Source organism: Manihot esculenta, chromosome 10, assembly GCF_001659605.2.
Source record: "Manihot esculenta cultivar AM560-2 chromosome 10, M.esculenta_v8, whole genome shotgun sequence".
Taxonomy (NCBI): domain Eukaryota; kingdom Viridiplantae; phylum Streptophyta; class Magnoliopsida; order Malpighiales; family Euphorbiaceae; genus Manihot; species Manihot esculenta.
The window spans coordinates 3,698,727-3,709,742 of NC_035170.2; the positions used below are offsets into that span (position 1 = coordinate 3,698,727).

The following is an 11,016-nucleotide window of genomic DNA, read 5'->3' on the forward strand; positions in this document are numbered from 1 at the left end:
ATTGTTAATTTTAGTAAGATTTATTATTCAAATTTATTATTTTGTTAGAGGAAGATTTTAATATTAATTTTTAACTGAGAAATAAAAGAAAATTAACTTATAAAGTCAATATCATAATTTAAAATTACAAATCTATTATTAAAATTAAAAATCTGTCACCCCTCAATCATTGGTCATCCTTTTTTAATATTTTCTTATTACACTCTATTTATTTGCAAAAGAAATAAATTATATATAAAAAAATATTTTCATGAAAATTATTATAGTTGTAATTTAAATATCAATAAAATTCTCAAAAATTAAAAACAAAATTAGCTTTTTTAAGTTTCATTGTTTGAAAAAAAAATTATTTACTAATTGTTTTAAGTACTCTAAAATATAAAAAATATGAAAAAAAAATATTTTTTTAAATAAACGAAATTTAAAAATAAAAATGCAATGAACATCTCCAAATATTAGACACACTTTTATTGCAAGCGACATCCATTCAGAGTTTTCCTTTTGTATAAAAAAAAAAAATCAGATTTTTTTTTTCATTTTTATACGTAAAAATTAATTTCATGTAATTAATATATAAATTCTATTTAATTTAAACTTCAAACAAGCCTATCAACCATATCTCATTTTCTTTAAAAAAAAAAAAAAAAGTAAACCTTTAGATTTTTTTTTAAAGAAATTTACTGCAATACTTGTTTGCTTATTATAAAAATCGAGTGTTTTATGAAATATAAATAATAAATTAGATATAATTATTACCCTTTTCGTTTTATAATTTTTATTTATTTTTTATTATTTTAAAATTATTATTTACTTTTTAATTTTAAATTATAATAATATATAAATTAATTATTATAATTTTATTTTATTTTATTTTTAAAAAACCTTTTAAAATATCTCTTAATATATAATATATAATAAAAATTTAATATATTTAAAATGAGTATAACTAAAAAATTAAATTTTTTAACATATAAAAAATATAAAATAGGCAAAAATTATAAAAAAATAATAAAAATATACAAATATCGAGTACATTTAAATAGCTCTAGTGATAATATGTATACAATATCTACTGATTTAAATATTGAAGAGATTATTACACCAATTTATTTAATATTCTCTTTTTTTTTCTTATTTTATAGATATATGCCTAAAAAATCACAAAAAAAATCATATACAATATTATAAACTTCTGCAAATTAAAACTCACTGTATATTTTCTAAATCTAAAAATTTTTCTTCCTAAATTTAAAGTTAATAAAAAATATTTTGTAACATTTATAATCCTTCAATGAAATATCTACTATTTAAAAACGTTAGTATAGTTAGTAAAAAAGACAAATTTTCTTCTTTATTAATCAGAATTCCAATTACTGGAAAATATTTCAAGATAATCATACTGAAAAGGTTGATATAAAATAATAATAATACTTATTAAAAAAATTCCAAACTAAAAAAGATTTTTATTTATTATTAATATTTAATGACGTATCTGAGATTAAATTGATGACGCGGTCAGAATGGAAATATGCTATGATTGATTAGAATCTGCAAAAAAGAGAATATGACGTGGTGGTAGGTGTTCATGGCAGTTATTTCGACGCTGAAGTCAGTATCGCGACAAGCTGAGAATATAATGAATTGTTTAGAGTTTTTGTATTAAAGAATAACGTAGTTTTATCTCTGTAATCGTTTCCCTTTTATATTGTAAGGAGATGGAGAAAAATATAATATTTTATGAGAATTCGGCGATAATCTGGCTGATTGTTTGATAATAGATATTATTCGCTAATAGATAGGCGATCTCGTGATTACAGGTGAAACGAAAAATGTACCTAGTAACGGTAACCATGTATCAAGACTCGACCTATCAGGGGAGCGCGAGTCTTGATGATAGTCCGAGTGTTAAAGTATCTAGATCTCCCTTTTCATAGCAGGATTGCGTCTCCCACTTATCAGATTCCTGCCACGTGACCTCTGTTTTATGATGATAACTCATAGCTTATTTTTGATGGATGTTATGTAACATCAGAGGTCTCTACCGGTCTTTGACTCTTTAGATTTGAAGGTGGCCGTTTGCTTTTCCGGTTTAGGACACGTGGCATAATCTCGGTTGTGAGCACCATTTCACTTGCATGTGGTCGCCTTATCTTCTGTGCCGCATTCAAAGCTTTGTCAGCTACTTTGCTGTATAAGAACCCTTCTTTCTTCTTTTTTTGTTTATAATAGTTTCTCATGAGGGAAAGGAATGGAGATTTCTTCTTTTTTGTTCTTAAGGATAACTAAATCTGTGTGAAGGGTATCATCATGGTCTTCAAAGAGCAATTAATGACGGGTCTTTCTAAAGGTGTGAGCACACTACTTAGCTCTATGCATTGGTTGAGGACTGCAACCAGTTCGACTATAATGGTTTTTCAGTGTCGCAACCCCTGAGGGATTGGATTGTGTAAGATTGATTTCAAGGGTAAGGCCATGAAGGTAGTTGGAGAGATATCTCTTCTAATGGCCTTTCAGTTGCATTACTCCGATATGATGAAATAAAATTTAAGAATTCTGATATAATAGAGATTTTTAATGTAATAGAGACTCTTGATGTAATAGAGACTTTATTCAAGTCTCTTTATTGACTTTTGTAATTTTTTTAATGAAAAAAATATATGTTTTTGTATATTTTTGTATGCTTTCTTTATTGTCATTATTTTTGTCAAATGAAGGGGTTAAAGCATATTTTCTTTTAGAGGTTTTGTATTAGAGAACAACAACTTTCGTTTGTGTGATCATTCCCGATGGAGATAAATATAGAATTTTCTGAGAACCCAACGATGATGTAGTCGGCTGTTTGATAATGAGCATCGCCAACTAATGGATAGGTGATCCGCGATCACAGGCGAAGCGAAAATATACCTAGTAACAGTAATTATATATCAAGACTCGACCTACTAGGGGAAGGCGAGGCTTGATGATAGTTTGAATATTAAAGTGTCAGGATCTCACTTTTCATAGCGAGACTGCATCTTCCACTTGTCAAATTTTTATTATATAACTCCTATTTTATGATAATCACTTAACGTTATTCAAATTATTAAAAGTTTATTTTTAGCGAAAATAATCTGTGACAAAACAAGAAAAAGTTATTTTCATTAATACATTAAATCCTTTAATTAAAATAAAAAACTTTTTTTTTAGCATACACATAATTATAAGGTGACAAAATTGCCTTTTTGCAACGTAATGATAATAATAATAATAAATATTTTAACGTAGTAATTTTGAGGTAAAAGAAATGAAAATTAGTACACTTACGAATATCTTGTTTGTTTCATTGCTAATAAATCAATAAACTAATAATTTTTATTATTAACCAATAATTTAAGAATTTAATTATTCTCTCTGTAAAAGTTTTTTCATTTAAACAAAAAAGGTTTTTCCCATCACAATTAAAGATTAAATTTCCATTTGATTGCTGGAGAATTTATTTACATTTTTCTCGTTTGAAACACTAAACAAAATATTTTCAAGAAAAATGATTTTTTTTAAAGAGAAAATTATTTTTCAAACTTTAAACTATCGTATATGTATTTAAGAATATCTTTAATTTTTATATTACAAATAAAAAATAGAAGAGAAAATATTTGCTTACAAAATATTTTTAAAAAAAGTAATTTTTAATTTCTTATAAATAAATGGAATCTAAGTAAATATATGAAAAAAAGAGACCCATAAGTGGTAAATAGTGAATGGAAATTAAAGAAACAAAAGGTCCTACAATTGATGGGTTGGTCTCTTAAATTATACTACTTTTGCAAAAGTGGGTTTTAAAAATATCAAAGAAAAGCAAAGCAAATATTCTAAGCTTTGTTGTTTTGGTTTTCCACCACAAATTTCTTATGGTTTGCATATTTTCTTCATTTATCATTTGTTTGCATTATTTAAGAAAGTTGCAAAACCTCTCATCATATATACAGATATATATAATGATCGCTGAAGCGCATCCACTCTGAATAAGGATAAGTCCAAAAAAATAAAATTATCTGAGAAGTCAAAAAACCCCTTAAACTGACCTACTCAATATCTCAAGACTCGATCCAGATATACATAATAGACGGAATCATCCGCGAGCCCAACTTCGGCGATCATATATTCATACATATATAAAGATTTGTGAAAAATAACATTTATATTATAAACTTTATTTCATAAATAATAAAATTAAAATTTTAAGAATAATTACATTTTAGTCAATGAACTAAATTAAAATTTTCAAAATTAATGTTAATTTATAAAATATGATTTTAAAGTTTTATTTGATTATTAAAATAATCATTTAAAATAAATATTTTTATTTTAATTATATATATTAAATACGATAATGTCTTTTTTTAATTAATTATATTATTTTTTCTTTCTCATTAATTAAAAATAAATGGATTACAGATCGTTTATATTTATTTAATTTTATATACAAATTACAAATTGATTTGAGAAGTGATTTATATTCATTTAAAAAAATTAAATTAAATTTAAAAAATAACCTTCTATTTTTAACAGAAAAATAAAAGTTATTTTCCTATACTTTAAAAATTTTATTAAGATTTTTATAGCTAAATTGTCTCTTTAAACTTTTAAAAATTTTACTAAAAATCATTTAGTTTTATCAAATAAAATAATTTATTTAATCTTTTAAATTATTAAAAATAATAAAATTTAACACTATTATATGCTCATAAAAAAATAATAAAATCTTTAATAAATGTCATAATAGTTGTTTAAATTATTGAATAAATAATTTTAATATTATATTTTAATAATTTAATTTATAAATAATTTATGTTAATTTATATGGTTATAAATAAATAGAATAATTTTATAAAACTTATAAAATAAATAAAATATTATTTAAGTTTTTTAAAAAATAAAATTTAAATTTAATAAGCAGTAAATTAAAAAAAATTTATATCAATTAAAACCATAAACGATTTTATATCTTTTTTTTAATTTCTTCCTAACTAAACACCAAACTTTAACATTAGAAAATTTTTTAAAATTTTGTAATATGTTTTTAAGAAAATATAACTGTAATATATGTAATAAAAATAAAAAAATAAAATATATTAAAATTTTAAATATAATTTTTTAAATATAAATATAAAATTTAAATAACATTATAAATTAATTGAGAAAATATCTTATAATTTTTCAGCTTTAAATGATTTTTAGCTATTTTTATAGTTTTTATAATTAAATTTTATTAAAAATATTAATTAGTTTTTTAATATATTTTTATAGTTTTTATTATTAATCTTATATATATAATATTATCTATAATTATAATAATAATTACATATTTTAATAATATTTAAGTTTTTAAACGAAATTTTAATATTAAAATTTGTGTTTAATTAATAGAAAAATAAAAGGTAATTTAAATTTTTTTTAAAATGAATTATTCTTTTATACTTTATAACAATTTTAAATTTAAATATATAAAAATTTCTATAATATTTTATTTATTTTATAAAATTATTATTTTTATTTATTAACAAAATAAATATGAATAAGTATATTTATAAACTAAATATTAAAATTTAAAAATTAAATTTATTTATCTAATAACCGTTTCAGTGAATAAGTATATATATAATAACTTTTGTGAAATTTAAAAAAATTATTAATTAATTATTTTTTTAATTTTAATTTAAATTCACCGTTAAGTAGTTACTGTTTAATTTTTATAATTTAAAAATTTTTATTAATAGTTAGAGTTTCAATTTTATAAAATATATTAAAATATGTTTAAAATGTTTTAAAAAATACTAATTGATCCAACACATTAAAAATATTTTAAATTTTTATTCAATACTTAACGGATAAGAATTAATGGAAAATTGATTAATAAATTTTTAAAATCAAAAGTTTAACCTTATTTTTTTATTTTTACTAGATAAATTATTAAGCATATCTTTCTTTAAGAAATTAAAAAGAGAATTTATATAAAAAAAAACTTACCGACGGGTTAAATAAGTTAATTTTAAATTTTTTTTATCAATTAAAACTTTATATTTTTATTAAGAATAAAATAAATTTTAATATAATATATTTTAAATATTAAAATTAATATTTCAATTAACACAAAAGTTAAAAAAATATATAAACACAGTAAATAATTTTTAAAATTACAAAAATATGATTTTAGTATATAAAATTATTTTTATTATTAAAAAATAATATTTTATCACTAAAAAATAATATTATATTATACCAAAAACGATTTAATTATCTACAAAAGTTTAATTATATTTAAAATAGCTATTACGTTTTAAAATATCTACTAAAATTAATCTCTTTATTAACTTATTAAAATTTTACAAAATTTACCAACCAATAAGTATTAAACATCAAGGAATAAATAATAAATTTTTTAAACTATCAGATATTTTGATGATTTTTTAAAATAAAAGAAACACCAGCCAGACAGTCCGATCGGATATTAAATTTTTCTTACAATATCGTAGGGTTCACAAAGTTAAACTAGGCTTTGTGTGGGCCCACTTCCATGGAAAGGACCCTCCAAAAATAAGCGTAAGCCGGTGCTAACGGCGAGGACACGGTATTCTTTAGTAAAAGGCGAAAGAATAGTTCGCTTTGTACTCACCGCTCGGCTGCGTGATTGAACGTTGCTTTGTCTTGCCATTTTGTAAGGTCCTCGCTGACCCCTCACTTCTCTTTTTCTCGATGTGGGAATTTTTAAACCAAATGCACTTCTACTTTTCCAGCGATCACTCCTTCTCCGATTCCCAGCTGCTGATCGATTCCACCTCCAAAATTTTCCCCTTAGCAAATCTATAAACTAAGGATAGGCTTCAATTCTGACATTGTCTTGGATTCTGAAAAGTTGGCTTAAAATTTTCAAACAAAATGATTTTATTTGTAGAATTTATGTGGCTAATAGCTGAAATTGGAAAGGGTGATTTAAATGTAGTTATGATAATTCCATTCTTTTAAAAAGAAATAACTTAATTTTTAATTTTTTTATTAATATAATAATTATTTTATTTAAATTTACCATTAATTATAATAATTTAATTATTTAACTTTCATGTTTTATAGTAATTTACTCATTTTAATTTGGAAAATTTATAATTTAGTCTCTGAATATTGTCATTATTAACAAGTTAGTCCCTGTATTTTTAAAAACCTATTAAAACGTACTTATCTTTTCTCTCCGTCAATAAAATAGTCATTTCATCTATTTTTGCCATTAAAAATATAGTAAAAAACTAAATTACCTTTCATTATTTTTCTCCTCCTCCTCCTCCTCCTTCCTTTTCTTCTTCATCAATTCTTCCTCCTACTTCTGCTTCTTCTTCTGCTTCTGCTTCTTCTTCTTTTGCTTCTTTTTCTTCTCTTTCTTCTTTTTCTTCTTCTTCTTCTTTTTCTTCTTTTTTTCTTCTTTCTCTTCTTCTTCTTCTTCTCCTTCTTCTCCTTCTTCTCCTTCTCCTTCTTATTTTTCTTCTTTTTTTTTTCTTCTTCTCCTTCTTCTCCTTCTCCTTCTTCTCCTTCTTCTCCTTCTCCTTCTTCTCCTTCTTCTTCTTTTTCTTTTTCTTCTTCTTCTTCTTTTTCGGAGCAGTCGAAGTCGGAGTCGGAGTCGGAGTCGGAGTCGGAGTCGGAGTCGGAGTCGGAGTAGGAGTAGGAGTCGAAGTAGGAGTAGGAGTCGGAGTCGGAGGAGGAGGAGGAGGAGGAGGAGAAGGAGAGAAAAGATAGGGACTATTTCGTTGATAAAAAGAAACGATAAGGACGTTTTAATAGATGTGAGAAAAGATAGGGATTATTTTATTGACAAAAAGAAACGATAAGGACGTTTTAATAGATTTCTAAAAATATAGGGAGTGACGATTTCATTGACGGAAAGAAACGATGAGGAAAGACTATTTCATTGACGGAAATAAACGATAAGGACGTTTTAATATATATGAGAAAATATAGGGACTATTTTGTTGGGAAATCCCGAGAATATTGCAACCCAAAGGCGCAGCGAAAAAATAAAATTTCTCTGATTTCATTTTCCCATAATCCGAGTGCTTCGTTTAATTCACAAGAAGGATATGAGACTAACCTGTTAATCTCGTCAAGAAGATACAATGTTGGACTGATGGTGCTGCTTTTTCAAACGAACACCCTCTATGGTATCCACACAAACGTCTTCTATCCTTCTAGAGTGCTAGCTCTCTCAAAGATAGATAGATTATGTGCTCCACAATCTGCAGCTTTTTAGACTGAGTTTTCTAAAAATGTGCCTTCCACAATTCGTAGAATGAGTATTTATATATTTCAGTCTTTTATTTTTCCCACAACTCCTTTTCCTAAAAAGAGTTGTGTTCATAACCCACTATCACAATCTCGCAGATACTCAAATATTTTATGTGATAGAGTCCTTTATCTGTAACAGTTACAGATAGACTATAAATCTTTTAAATATTATTATCTCATAATAATAAATAATTAATAATAATAACACTTTATTGTTATTAATTATATTAATAATTAATATTAATAATAATAACAATTATTATTATTAATTATATTAACAATTAATGATAATAATAATAATACTTTATTATTATTATTAATTATATTAATGATTAATAATAATAACACTTTATTATTATTAATTATATTAATGGGCTTTGGGCTTTTAGCCCATTAATATGACATAGCACATTAATAACGTTTTTTTTTGTGTGACCCAATAGGCTCACATTAATTGGCAATAGGCCCAGTCCCACAAAGCCCATAAGTCATAAGTGGCCTCTAGCAAGACATTATGACTACCCAACTAATATGAGGATCAATAGTCCGATAAAACCTAATAAATAGAACATGAATTAATCCATTTGTCACACAATATCTAGTTTGAACATAAGTTATGGTCAATGTCAAACTTATAATGTTTAAACTTATGATTTCTGGATCTCTAAGTAGACTGATAAAAATCAAATAATATTGATCACACTATCAATTCATTTGAGCACGGCCATGCATTTCTCAGTCTCACTTATCGAGGGGCCCAGAAGATATCTCTCTTAAAGAGAGGGACAAATCCTATCTTGATTGTTCATTATCCTCTACATAATTTCTATCATGCTCAATCATAACCTTTATGATTGTCCGATTAAAGACAATGTTTGGTTATGTCAAAACATAACAGTCCTTATGTTGGAAACTATGATAATCTCAAGTCAAAGAATTAAGACATAATTACTTTGAGATTCACTTATGACAATAACCCATGTAGTGATCTCAATGCGGGTCCATCCAATACTTTGTTCTCTAACAAGTAACAACCCGAAAACCGGACCGCTACCGGCACTAGGATTCAGATCGACTTAAGGTCGCCGGAACCCGTAGCAAGCCTAACATACATCCTGTACATCTGATAAAACCCCATACATGATCATACATTTTCATAAAAACTTTAAACTTTTCATATACCAAGCTTGACCTGTGCATGCACTAAAACTGTATACATAAAACCCTTTACTGAAACCCTCATCAAATGCTCCAGTTGGGTCAACATCTCATAAATCAAGCTTGGTTCATCAGATAACATCATTAAAAACATTACATACAGATCATGTACGAAAGGGATTACCACTACTGTTAGGGCCAAGCACAATACTAATCCATAAAACATCACTCTACTTTACATTACGTTACATTATTTTACATTACATGTCCACTACTAATCTATTACATATACATAGCTTTTACCCTTGCTGACTTTCTGAGCTATCTCTGGCCCTGCAACCTGGGAGTTAGGGAAAAGGGGTGAGCTACTAAAGCCCAGTGAGCAGAACCATAAAAACAGTTTATAAACATATGCCATTATGAAATGCATCACAACACAAACAATTCACATCAAGAATAGATTTGTCGCCAATAACTCTCTACTTATCCAATTGTGCCAGGGGCGTAGAATGGGCCTCACTGGGCTTTCTCTTAACATGACGTAACATAACATATCCAATGTACTAGGTGTAACAGCCCGGAAACCGAACTGCCACCGGCACTAGGATCCAGATCGACTTAAGGTCGCCGGGACCCGTAGTAAGCCTGCTATCCTGTCTGTGTACCTGTGAAATCCCATACATGATCATACATTTTCTGTAAAAACATAAAATTGTTATTCATTCCAAGGTTTAACCTGTGCATGCACTATCTCTGTTCTCTACCAATCCCTACTAGAGCTCCGCATTGCTCTAGGCGGATAAAACTCAGAATGTTAAGCCTGGTTTTTCTCATAAACATACACCAATATATAAACATAAACTGATCATGTGAAAACACAAAAAAGGATTACAACTCTTATAAGTCAAGCACCATTCTATACACTGTACATATACACTATCTCTATACATTTACATGTCCACACTAGCTATTACAAAAGTACTCTTCCTGGACCCTGCTGACCTCCCTCTGACCTCTGAACCTGCACAACTGGCGTTAGGGGAGAGGGATGAGCTACTATAGCCCAGTGAGTAGAACAGTCATAAAGATCAGGTGATAAAACATGCTCTCATGCAATGTATCACATCACAAGTAATCACATCTCAGCATGGACGGATCAACACTCCCTCTATACCATATGCCTGGTCCCCGTAGGGCTGTTCCAGGTCTTTGTGCCTGGTCCCCGTAGGGCTGTTCCAGGTCTTTCCTCTGAGGGCTATTGAATCCTTACTATGTCCATACAGTCATAGAATCAAGGATAAATGCAATGCAGCATCTTCGTGTACACTAATGCACTCAGCCTATAGCATAGTCATGATGCATGAAACATGATACAATACTCGTTTCTCATATTAAAATACGAAGTTCAGTTCCACTCACCTCGGGTTGACTCTGAATTGACTCTGCAGGTTCTGAAACTGGACTCACTATTGACCTCCCTGATTCCTCTGGTCCGTACCTACACAAGTGGACTCATATGAGGGACCAAACTCACTCACAAACATTTCTAAG

At 26.7% G+C, this 11,016-nt stretch overlaps 1 non-coding gene across 1 annotated transcript; it reads right to left on the reverse strand.

Moving 5' to 3' along the window:
* Positions 1 to 6,547: 6,547 nt before the first annotated feature.
* On the reverse strand, positions 6,548 to 6,661 carry LOC122724965. Its single transcript, XR_006352415.1, has one exon. It is a non-coding gene; the product is annotated as a U5 spliceosomal RNA (small nuclear RNA).
* Positions 6,662 to 11,016: the final 4,355 nt, after the last annotated feature.